The 13,310-nt window shown below is 41.4% G+C and overlaps 1 long non-coding RNA gene across 1 annotated transcript in view; it reads left to right on the top strand.

Moving 5' to 3' along the window:
• LOC137158166 (uncharacterized) overlaps positions 1-12,951 on the top strand; it is a 35,734-nt gene extending 22,783 nt beyond the window's left edge. Inside the window, exons 2-3 of the long non-coding RNA XR_010921308.1 lie at positions 1,942-2,097; positions 11,568-12,951. This is a non-coding gene — a long non-coding RNA (uncharacterized lncRNA). The remainder of the gene's footprint in view (positions 1-1,941; positions 2,098-11,567) is intronic.
• Positions 12,952-13,310: the final 359 nt, after the last annotated feature.

The following is a 13,310-nucleotide window of genomic DNA, read 5'->3' on the forward strand; positions in this document are numbered from 1 at the left end:
CTTCCCTCTTTTTCCATGACTCTTGACTTTCCTTAAGAGCCTTTGATGAGGGACCTTGTCAAAGTACATTACAAAGAACGCTATAATTCCATTCCAGCATCTTGGTGAGGCATGATTTCCCTTTACAAAAGCCATATTGACTCTTCCCCAACATATCATGTTCATCTATGTGTCTGATAATTCTGTTCTTTACTATAGTTTCAATCAATTTTCCTGGCACTGAAATTAGATTTACCAGCCTGTAATTGCCAAGATTGCCTCTGAAGTCTTCTTGAAAAACTGGAATTATATTAATTAACTCAAGTCATCTGGTACAGAGGCTGATTTAAGCAATAGGTTACATACCACATTTAGTAATTCTGCAATTTCGTATTTGAGTTCCTTTAGAACTCTTGGGTGAATACCACCTGGTCCTAGTGGCTTATTACTGTTTAATGTATCAAGTTGTTCCAAAACCTATTTTAGGTTGCTAGGTAAGAAATTAAAGGCCAGGATCTCCATAGTAGCATTCTCTGAAATGCTTCCATTTCCACATGCAGGAACAGTTAGACTTGCAGAACTGCAGGGTCTCAATGCGTGGATGAGACAGTGGTGTTCAGAGAAGTGATTTAGGTTTATTAGGAACTGGGAAATCTTTTGGGAAAGGAGGAGCCAATACTGGAAAGATGTCTGTCCTAACTTTTGGCAATCCTTTTAGGAAATATTTTGGTGCCCATTTTTTTAAAATATGGCCAACCTGTAAAGGCTCCATTTGTTCGAATAGTCCTAATATCTTGCAGATTGGTGAGCTTTCTGCCCTAGTCACACATCTGCCACTATTTACCAGGTCCTGAGCATAGTGCTACTAGGATAAGACTGAATTCTCTTTAGGAATTTAATTTTCTCTAATATGTTCTGAAGATGTGAATATTCAAAAGTTTAAAATCTATATTAACCCTACACTTTTCCATAGATGGAGTGTATTCTAAAAGGAAGCAAGCTGTGCTGCTGGGTTACCCTGAAACTTATGAGCAAGTAAACCTGCTCTGCTTGGTTTGTGTTATCTTTTTGCTTTGTAATGTCTTTTGAAGCAGATACCTGATTGCTTTCTGAACCAATTGTGGAGAGACCTTTTCTCTTTTTTTTCTTCTTTCTTTTGAATTGGGTTTCCTGGCAGGGAAACCTTTGTGTGCATGTGTATGATTGTGGCTTTTCTCCCACCTTACATTGCCTGTAGTGACTTCATAGAGTAGGATCTTATGCTAATCATTTCACCTCCTATGAATGATTATTTACCCACCCCTAAAATGTGTGTGATGGTGACCGAGCTATAAAGAATGTTATGATACTTACCTATATTTATAAAGTGTTTTGAGATTCTCAGCCTTATTTAAGTGCAAAGTATCCGTGTTTAGTAGTAGATACACAATGTTTATGATTTACTCATTGGACTTGCGAGTGTTAGAAAGGTTTGAACAAAGAGAAGATCTTACTTGCTTCCCAGCTTACATAGCTCTGTATATGCTAAAACATGAAGACTGGGGAAGTTGTTTGGTAGTAACCAAGCTAAAACTTTAGTTCTCCAGCCAAGGGCAGTTTAAAATGTTAATATGAATGTTATAGATAACAGATGACTTGATATCTGAGGTCACCAGTTTTTTTTAAAGTAGCCATCCTGTATCACATTTCTTTTTGAGCTGCACTTAAATTTTCATTTATTTTTATATGTTGCTGTCTGAGGGCCACTGGTTTTCCATCACGAGAAATGGTTGCAGAATGAAATTTGTGCATCTCTTCAGAGCTGGGCAAAAAAGCATTCTCCAGAGCAAGAGTTTGGATCAGAAAAGGAGAGTAGATGGTTCTGTAGGGAATACACTTAGCAAAACAATATCGTAAAAGGGTCTTGTGTCAGCATGTGGTGTAATGTCTTGATATGTGTTTTCATGAATTCTATATTTTCAGATTTATCACTTCTACTGATAAGGGATGCTGATTTCTTGGGTTTTCTTCATGGCTTGAAAGATTTACTAATGCACTGAAATACCCTCTTTTGGAGATTCAGATTAACTTTGGACATTTGAGATAAATCTGTTGCAGACTAGGAAGCCATTTCACAAGGTGCGTATTTGTTGACGGTGTTCTATAATTCTATCCTTCTGCCCTTCATTCATGTGCATCAGAAAAGAGTCTGTCAACAACATGAAGGAAATGTGCAAAACTTAATACAGATTGTACACTCTGGGGGTTATTGATCAACAAAGTAGTAGTATCCATTAGGACAGGGGTGTCAAACATCCTTGTCGAACCCACCAACCTTTTTGGTCTGGCCCCTGGCGGCAGCACGCACTGCCGTGACATCTCATGGCATCATACACTCTGGTGGCGTCATGTGCTGCTGCCAGGGGGTACAACGCCGTGAGATGTCGCGGCGTCGGGCGCTACCACGAGATTGGTATACTCTGGCAGCAGCGCATGGTGCGCTGTGTGCACGAGACGCAGCGCTCCAAAAGTGCTTAGTATTTCGATTTACGGTATGTATGGCCCACTTGAAGTACATTTAATTCAAATCTGGCCTGCCATAGCAAATGAGTTTGTCACCCCTGCATTAGGACATCCTGTGCCAAAGTGTTCTGTGTCACAGTAAAGGACAGAGAAGAGCTTCAACACATTTTTAATATTCTACTGCAGGTGTCCCAAAATCTGCTGCTGCCTCCACAGCTTTTGCTTTTTGGACAAATAGTCTCCAACTTTAAAATAGGTGCCTCTACTTAAAAGTTCATATTTCAAGTTCATCTAAAGAATGTTCTGATTTCAAGAATACTGAGCAACCAGCAGTAATCTTGACTTAGATCAAGCATTTCATCTGAAGTTGGCTTCAGTGAGAGTTTCCAGGTGCTTGACATGCTGAAAATTTAGGCTCTACTTTTTAAAAAGTCTTGGCCAACACTCTTGAGCAAGGGGTCAAAGGACATAGTCTAGATCTTCACCCAGCAAGAAACTCAGTTTAGCTAACTCATCAAAAGATAGAGTTACTGATGCAGTGTGTGAGTCCCCATCACATGTCACTGGAGTATTGAAGGGAAATTGTATGAAGAGATAAATGCCTGTAGGGTAAGATCCTGAACTCATTTTATTCCACAGGAAAATGTATGTGGGGGCGATAAATTGTAAGCAGAATTATCCTCCCTCTGGCCCCAATAGATTTATTTTTCTCACTATAAAAACTGATGGCAAAACACGTGTGCTTGGTTTCTGAAATCTTAAAACTGTTAAAAAATCCTTAACCAGAGATTATAGGGCTGCCGAGATTAGTGTGTGGAAAGACTACCAACTTTTTGGAGATGGGTCATATTTTCTTCTGCCAACTGGTTTTCTTTCCTTGTCATTGCCAGTTCCTTATCTTTTCCTCATTTTCCGTCTTTTTATTTTGTGATTATATTAAGGCATTAACTACAAACACACTAGGTGGGGTGGTATTTCTTTAACTATACCAGTATACTTGAAACAGTAAAACTTTATAATGTAAACAAGCCTGAAGACTAAATATTACCCAGATGGAGTAAATCTATGGGCCCCCTAAAAGTCACTCATTTCCAATGTGATGGGGAAGAAAAGACAAACGTGTAGAAACCTGAGCCATGTTACAAATGCACCTAAAATAGTCAAATCTATCATCACTATTGCAACACCTATATGAACAATCGTTGACCCAGCTGTGCAACAGGGAGTGGCCAGGGCAATCACTAGATGTTTAGCATTGCCTTCTTTATGTGTGCAAATGTTCAGGAGTAGGTGCCAGATTTCATGGGTACTGGCCTCTGTGGTGGTCAGTAACCACTGTGGGTTCCAGTGTGCTTTCAAGAGATCCTCCTTATGCAGTGACCAGTACCAATGGTGTCTGCATAACAGAACACGGGCTTCTGCATCACTCCTGCCCCAGTCTTCCTATCTGGGAAGCTGAACCACTTAATGGCACAGTTCCCATGGTCACATCTTTGTCTTCCAACCAAATCTTAACGCTTAACAGACAACATCAATATAATACACAGGTCCAAAAATGTATTACCAACCTACTAAATAAATGTACTGGCTAAATAACCTACTCAATAAATTTACTGAGGTGAGTCCCTTTGTTCTGGCAGTGTTACGTCCTAGGGCTCGGTAGTCTTATCCCATTGCAATTGTTGCTTAACTGAGACCTCCTCAGGCAAAATAGCAAACTCAGTGCCCTGTAAGTCTCTCCCTTCTAGTAGGTGGAGGTGTCACCTATTTCTCCTCAGTATGTCCATGACAACCTCCTAAGACCATGAGGCAACTTCATGCAACTCCCTTGCTGTTTGTGATCATTGATTTCTGTCATATAGGTGCACTTTCATATTCAAGAAGTGATGGCAACTCTTGGGACCCCAAATCATACTGCTTTTTTGGTTTAGTTTTCAGTCTCTACTTCTGAAAATCCCTAGTTCTATGACATCAGCTTCTGTCATTACAGGCATTCTTGTTCTTGGTGTTCTTTTTACCAAAATGTCTGCAGGTGACCTAAAGAGAGTTGGGGGTGGGGAGGGAACATCTGGATTCATAGAAACCATCGTCAAACCACTCACCACACAAAGGGCCAGCTTCCTCCAGGGCACAATTGACTTTCTCCACAAACTCCGCAATATTAACATCCTTCCTCAGAACATCATCCTTGCAACCAAGTATGTCACTTCCCTATGCAATAACATTCTTCACAATGACGCTATCGCCGCCTGTCTCAAATATTTACAAGCCAATGGACAACCCTCAGATACCAATTCGTAAAGCATTGCCAACTTATCCATTTCATCCTCACCCATAACAATTTTACATTCTTACAACAAGCACTTTGTCCAATCATGGACAGCCATGGGTGCTAGAATGGCTCCCTAACATGCCAATCTCTTCATGGGCCACCTTCAAGAGGAATTTCTGACCAATACACCATGAAACCAATGATATGCCTGAGATATATTGAGGATATTTTCATCCTCTGGACAAACTGATTAAATCCTTCATAGATTTCCATCACAAATTCACCACAAAGTTCTCACCAGCTGTCCATTAAACTCTCTCTGGAATGCTCCCACACTAGCATTTACTTCCTGGATGCCACAATCAGCTTCAGCAGTGGAACCCTACAGACAATCATATACAAGAAAGCCACTGATCACCATACCTACTTTCATCTATCCAGAAACCATCCCAAACACACCAAGAAATTGGTTATCTACAGCCAGGCACTTAGAATGTGCCCCAAGGACAAAGTCTGGGATATACACATTGACACACTTAAAACCACCTTCCCCAAACAAATCTCTGCCAGAAAAGTAGATTGCATCCTGGAATGGCCCACCCAAATACCTGTAGAGAACCTTCTTTAATACAGAAATAAAACCACCTCGAACTGCACGCCTCTAGTTGTCACCTACCACCCCACTCTTGAAGCTATATAGGGAATCCATCAAACAGCTACAACCTATACTTGATGAGGAACCCATCCAGAATGAAATCTATCTTGAACTCCCACTTCTGGCCTTCAAACAACCCGCCAACCTCTCCAAGCTCATCATCTGAAGCAAGCTCCCCACAGACCAGCACACACCAACTCAAAGTAGCACCAAACTGCCAGAACAACAGATGCAAAACCTGCAGACGCTAACCAACACACCCTCACAACACACCTTCCAAGATCCAGGGGTCCTATACATGCCTATCACAACATGTGAGATACCTCATTCAGTGCACTAAATGCCCAATAACTCTGTGGGTGAAACCAGACAACCACTACACACACATGAATTCAGACAGGGAAATAAGACCAAAAACACCCTATTACCTGAGAGTGAACACTTTTCACAAAGCGATCACTCTATAGCTGACCTATCCGGCCTCATCCTCAAAGGAAACCTGCACAGCAGTTTCAAATGACGAGTCTGAGAACTTTAAATTCATTCTCTACTAGAAACTAAAAATTCTGGACTGAACAGACACACTAGAATCATGGCTTTTTTTTCAACAGTCTCTAACCCACTAACTCCGTGTTGTTGGTTTTTTTTAAATCTAGAATGGTCCCTTACAATATGTGCTAACTGCTTATGCTAAACTCTGTTCCACCTTGCATTTTGCTGGGATACCTTTCCCACACCTGAAGAAAAGCTCTGTGTAGCTCAAAAACTTCTCTCTCAACAACAACAAGTCGATCCAATAAAAGATATTACCACACCTACCTTTCATCTCTAGTATCCTGGGACCAATACAGTTGCCACTGAACTGCATGCAGGTGACGTAAACACTTATTGAGATCCGGAGTATTGATGTAACCATATTCTAATGCCACAGTACTGATGCCTTATAGCTAAAACACGAACAATTACTGTAGCTAGAATTAAAAGGCTTGATAATCATGGTACTCTTACGGGCATTGGTAGGTATGAGAGTGAAGGGTAATCAAACCATGAGCTCTAGAGCAGGGTTGTCAAACTCGCTCAAAGTGAGGGGCAGAAATCGCAAAACCTCTGCTTTGAAGGGGCCATACAATGCTCTCCGCCGAATATTTCAGCCACTCTGCCCGTTTTCGGCGGCGCAGCATCACTACATTTCAGCGCTGCCCTTTCCCTGTGGGGACACTGACATTGCCACTTTAAGAGATTTCTAAAACTGAGGACGAGTTCCCCTTTTCGGCGGCAACTGTACTGAAGCCAGTGGGCCCAACCAATGTAAAGTAGGAGGAGAATGTGTCACATCAAGTGTGTGGTTTTTCCTCCAGTGAATATAATTGACTAGCAATGATTCAATGTGGTAAACTAGGTCAAAGCTTTGTACTATTCTTGACAAATGCAGTGAGGATACAGAATATTAATACAGTGTAGTGAAGTGAGATGAAATCACACCTACTGTAAGCTTAATTCACTAGCATGAGTAAAGTAGGATGCAGTTTGCACACACCCCTGCAGCTTTGTGGGCAGCTGCACTAAAGGAGATTGACTTCAGAAATCCATCAGAATGGAGCAGGTTTAATTACCTGCCAGAGCTCATATGAGTTCTCTAGGCACACAATGCTCAGCGGATGCACAGAATCCACACTTCTGCCCTGGCCAGATCCTCTTTCCTCGTCTCCCTGACCAGTTTCTAGACTGCATTAGTTGGCCCCATCTCTCCAGAGGAGTAGGTGTTGCATGAGGCTTGTTCCAAGACTTCTGCTGACCCTGGGACAAACTTTCTGCCTCTGTGGGCCCTGAGCCTGGGTTCCACTCGCAGAAGTGAATCAAGGCCCATGTTTTTAAAGATGGAAGGGCCTGATTCTCCACTGTCTTGCACCTTGTGTAATCATTTACTACACTGGTGTAAAGCCACTGCCGTTCTGATTTGATAATGTTGTTTTATACCTGCATTGCACTCATTTTACACAGGTGTAAATGGCTACACAAGGAACAGGGCAGTGGAGAATCAGGCCCCAAAAATGTCATGCACTAGAGGTAATTTTCTATTGAAAACAGTTGAGATGTTTTCAGGATGAATCTACCTGGAATAATTAAAACCCATAATTCCCCCACTAATGGTGACTGTACTAGAAATAAGCCACTTATACCACCATGTCACCTAACCCTACTTTGAACTTTCTACACTGGAATTTCCATTGTTGCTTTGATTGGCAATTAAATGGCTCCTAATCTAAGAATTAACACATCCTTTGTTAGGCTTTTGTTAGACTTCAACACTTCTGTTGAAAAGAGCTGTTGGCTTCTGTATTGGTGGTGCTGTTTTAAGCTGACTGTAGATTTCTGGAGTATGGAATGCTTCTGTTTACATCTGGTTGACCTCTAAAAGGCTATCTTCACCACTTATAATACTAGTGAGAAGCTTTCTTTTTAAACAAAAGCGTAGATTGCAGAGCACAAAATGAGGCCTCACCCAGCCACAATGAGTTGGCCCAGTTCGATAACTGTTTATGGGCAGCAGAGTGGTCTGACTGCACAGGTCCGGAGTAGGTGAAATGTGACCAAGGTATTGATTGCATGTAGTGTTTTGGTGTAGGTTTGTTTCAGTTGAGGGTCATTTTGATTTTGTAAAACTTCATCAGTCAGTTTTTTTTATTTTACAAAAACAAAACGGGTAGTTCAGTCTTCAGCCCATTTTTATCTCATCCTTAAAGTTTCTGGGGACGGAAGTTTAGCTATATCATTCTGTTTTTCTCCTATCTCTAACTTCCAAGTGCTATTGCTGGCTGGCATGCTGAAATGAATGTTTGTACAATTCAAACATTGTGCATGTATAAAATAGCTACACTGGCTATTCTTCCCCACACCCCAAACACACCTTTAAAAAACCCAAACAAAGCTAACGTGGCAAAGCTCCAGGCAAATGGAGGGCCACGTTTTTTTAATTGCATATGCTCCTGTTTTGTATATTTATCAGCACCATGTGCGTGATTGTAGTCGATCACACATTTTAAGAGCTACTTTGATCTAATATTATAGCTGAGGGTTTTTTACATGCACAGAAGTTAAAGAATTTGGAGTTCTGCTTCCCAGGTAACTGTCAAATTAGAACCTCTGAAAATCTTTACTATTCACTGTATGTGGTAATCATGGTCCCAAACCCTTCTGCCTCCTGGTCCTGTGCTGCCCCATGTGCCTGGAATGTCCCCCTTCTCCAGTGTGCCAAACTTCTGTGCACCACTCTTAAAAACTCCTCTCAGCTTAGCCTTCCTCTTGCCCCCATTGTAAGCCTCAATACCTTTAAAAACTGCCCCCAAATGACAAAGAAGCATGTGTAAGCCAAACAGTCCAAATTACACAACTGTCATGTCACAACCCCTGTGCCCTTTTAAATGAATAACTATATATTATTATTAGAGCCCTATCTGACAAGGTACTGAGAGTCCAGCTTCTAATGAAATTCAGTACTCTACCAGATTGGGTCCTTAGACTGTAAGTGCTGTCAAACAGGGACTTTGATTTCTATATGTAAAAGATGTTATGATATATCATGCATGCATGCATGGTGATGTGTATAAAAAGAATAATTCAGCATGTGCATTTGTGCAATATGGCCAAGATCTGGTTGATGTGGGTATCACATAGAACTGTAGTTTTCCTGACTTTTCCCTATATATATATATATATATATATATATATATAATTTGTTATGCTTAATGAGGACCCAGAAGTTATAATTTAGCGTCTTCATGATCTTTATATCTGTAGGTGGCAGCATCTTCCTGCTCTATCTACAGCCAACTGGCCAGTTTCCACTCTTCTGAAGTGATTAGGAAACTAATCAGAGGTGAGGCCATCCAACCTCTTTCTAAGGTTGTTGCTGTTTTTGGGCGAGTCTTAACACCTGTTCCATACTACCTGTGCTCCTTCTGCATTTTCATTCTAAACATAGCTTCTTTCTTTTGTTTTTGTGTCTGTTTTTTTCCCCCCTCTATTTAGTTAGTTTTCATTTTGTTTTCTATTCAGGCTTCCAGGATTTCAGATCTGTGGGAAGCTAGATATCAGAGGCTTAGAGAACTGGGTCTGTTGAAATACTGGGAATTTGCTGCAGAAGAGAAGCTTTCAATGAATGGGCATTGGGAAACCTGTGCATCTTTTTGTTCCTGATAGTAAAAATTATTTTATTGTTGCATCTTAAAAAGGTCAAAAATTGCATGAACCAAAACTTTGATTTTTGACATGTCACTCTGATTTCCATAGGATACCTCTTCACTTGTTTTACACAGGTAGGCTTTTATTTTATAAAGGCCATTAGAAATAGGAGGAGAAACATTTGCTTTCAGTTCTAAAAATTTTATATCGATTGCAGTAGTACTTCAATGCAATAGACATTGTACATATATAAAAAAGAGTGCAGCCTTGCCTCAAAGAGGTTCATTTTAAAAAGACAAAAGAAACATACAAAGGATGGGGACGGGTACTAGGACTAATTAAAAAAAGTTAACAATTCCTGGCTTGCAGCCAATAGTTATTAAGCTCAGATCTCTCTACCATTAAAAGTGTAAAAATAGATCTCTGCCTTGTATGGAGAGGAGGGTCCATGGGGCTCCGTGCTACAGCTTCTTCTTTTGTAAGAGTCTTCTCACATTTACAATCCTGTTTTTCCTCCAGCAAAGACAGGAGAGGCAACCACTCCTAAGCTCAGACATACTGCTGTGTACATCAACCACGTGCTGTAAGCAGACAAAATATAGGGAATGCCCCTTGGACATTTGGGTTAGCTAGGAGCCATATCAGCACCCTGTTTTAACTTAGAGCAGCCAAATGCCTACTCTTAGCTACACCAGCTGCAACGGTCCCCCTAGGACTGTTAAATTGCATAGAGATTGCTGTAGCATAGTGAGCTGCGGCCACAAAGGGCCACCCACCTTCAACATGCCCCTTATGGTGGGGAGGAGACAGGAGTAGGTGTCGTGCCCTATTACACAGGCACCAGCTCTGTTTGGCTATGGACTTCTGATTCGAGGAGAATTCCCTGCTTTCCACTTAGGCCAGCTTTCCAGTGTGTGAAGCAGCACTGTGTGCTTAGAATCTAGCGGTCTACGTTTCAACTGATGGTTAAAGTCACTGTCCTAGAAGGATGCTACCAATACTGCTACTGATGATGTAGGTTTATCTGCTTCATTGATGTTGCCTGACTTTTTTCCAGTAACTACTGCTTAACTCAGCAGTGTTATCACCGTGCTTTTCAGGTTTGCCCTTCACGTATGGAAATGCGACACATCTATGTTTACTGTTCCTATATCACAGGTCATATCCTGGGTTGGTAGCAGGAGTCCCATGATCATTTTCTCAGGTGGACTCTACAGTCTCTGCTTTTCATGGTAAAGGATTATAATATTCCACCATAACATCTTCCTTGTCTTGAACGGAAGACACTTATATTCTACCACCTTTATAAATAATGAGGATTCGGAAGTCTTGTTTGCCCTTTTCGTAATAGGATGAAGTCACAATTTGCAACACTGCCATTTCTTGATGGCTCAGACAGTGTATGTTTACTGTGCTGAGACAGGCCCAAACAGCAAAACTTAAATACCATCCTGTTCCTAGCATGGGTTGTTTAGATCTGCGATTTTGGCCCCATTTCTGATATTACATTTGGCTTATGAAGCTCATAAGGGTACTCTGTCCCTCTTGGGTAAGGGCATTACATGAGAGGTGTGCCTGCATCCCAAGGTCAGGGAGCAGACACTTCAGCACTGGTATGCACCAGTCACCTCACCTACTCTCTAAAATATTGACCTAGCTTAGCAGATACAGCCTTCAGCTGGTGAATCCTCAAGCTAAAGTTTAAAATAGGAACTCCTTCACCCTCCAGCTATTTAAAGTCACTTGCTATAAAATGTCTTCAAGCTTGCAGTGATGATGTACTGCTTTCTATTTCCTGCTCAAGTAATATCATCTAGCCCAGTGCTGCCACTACCATGCGTGTCTACTTAGTCTTAGATGATCCTGTTCTCAGGAGTGAATAGCAATACGCTGCACAAGTGCATACATGTTTGCTATTACAATGATCCGGTCAGCACTACTGTCTCTTTTGCTGCTAATATTGATTCTGTTCTCCAGCAGCGGCTTTCTCCAACGATTGAAATAATACTCCTGTCAACTCCATGATCCACAGAGATGTTCCCTGTTACATGGAATTGCCATCATATCTAACACACCAACACTTGCAGCACATCCAGTGTGGACAACACACTTTCTGCATATCCCTGCTTTGAGATGGGATGCATTGCTGATGGTGGGTTTCTTTCCATGGAAAAGCAGCCAAGACTATAACTACTCTTCCTTTTTGTTGGTAAGATAAATGGAAATATGTATGAAACCAATTCTTGCCACGTTTGTATTGTATTTAAAACTTGTACTCCACTACAGAATGCAAGGGGGCTTGCTCGTTTTCCAGAAGGGATGGAGTTAGTTCCCTGCTTAGCCTTCACATCTTTATACAGGCTTGAGGAAGGGCTGACAGAATTGAACTTTCTGGGAGAATATAAGAAATTCTGTAAAAAGAGCTACCCAGTAGTCAGAAGATAAAAGTCAACATCCAGTTGTTCCAGGGCTGGGTTATAACCTTGGTTTAACAGTATAGGAAAACAACTACAGGTTGACTTATAGCTCTCTTCAAGAGGGGAAGTCCTTCATTGTTGCAGTGGATAGCAATTGGGTTGTATTCCTTTAAATAGTCTGAGCCTTCCAGTGACCCCGACTGTCTTCCGTGTACCAGAAGCCACAGAACCCTGCTAGAGGCTAGTGTCTTTAGGTAGCTAAGCCTTGTAGGTTGAATATATTTAATAAACAGGGTTGTTTAGACCTCCCAGTGTGGTGTGTGGTTCTATTGGACTGTTCCAATAAAGTTGCTGAAGCTGTATTATTTGACCTATGACCAGAGGGGCTGCAGGACAGAATTATTTTGCTTGGTAAAGCAAGGTCCTTATAGACAGTGTCTGTGTGAGTTGCTGCTAGGCCTGAGCATAATTTAACTGAACGGTGATATTCTGTGCCTGTGTGGTTCCTTCATATTACATATGCCATGTACAGAGCAAATAGAACAACTGGCTACACGGATGGGAGCCTGGTCCAGGAATACAGTAAAATAGTGATTTGCAAGTGCCTCATGAAACTGAAAAGGAAACGGCAGACTGTCGCCACTTGGACTGTGCGTAAGCTGCTGATTGTAGAGAGAAATAAGGGTTAAATGGTGTTTGGGGGAAATGAGCTTGGTTAATAGTTCAGTAGAGGACTGGTCCTCCTGTATCAAGAGACTGGAACAGTATATGATCATAAAACTGATGACAGAAAGGTGATGGTTTTACTGAGTGCAATAGGATCCGATTGCTTGCCTCTGGAAGTGACAAGTAAGAATACTAAAGAGAAACTGAAGACAGTCCGTATGTTCTGTATGGCACAACCTGAAATTTTGCCAGTGACAAATTGCCATGGTACAATGCAAAATTAAAAATTATCCAGTGCTGGCTAAGTGTATGATGTTATGATGAATGAATGGGCTTGTGCGCACCCACTATTTAAAGATACACTGCAGTTGTGTATTGAATGGCCAAATAACCTACTTACTTTCTATTTGGAAAGTGTGGCTCATTTGCTTTTAACTGCTAAAAGGAATAACTCACCCAAGGGGTCCTTCTGGAAACATGTAAAGACTCTTGCCACAAATGTAAGTCAGTGCACAGTATCTTTACTCCTGGAGCCCCTAACACCTTTATTACCATGTGTAGAAGTTAGTGTGATAGTATCCACTGACTCCAGGCTATTAACTCCTGCTGGGTTATACCCCTGCCGCCTGGGATATAA

This window comes from Emydura macquarii, unplaced genomic scaffold (assembly GCF_026122565.2).
Source record: "Emydura macquarii macquarii isolate MOO-44397 ecotype Brisbane River unplaced genomic scaffold, CSIRO-AGI_Emac_v2 contig_1644, whole genome shotgun sequence".
Lineage (NCBI taxonomy): Eukaryota > Metazoa > Chordata > Testudines > Chelidae > Emydura > Emydura macquarii.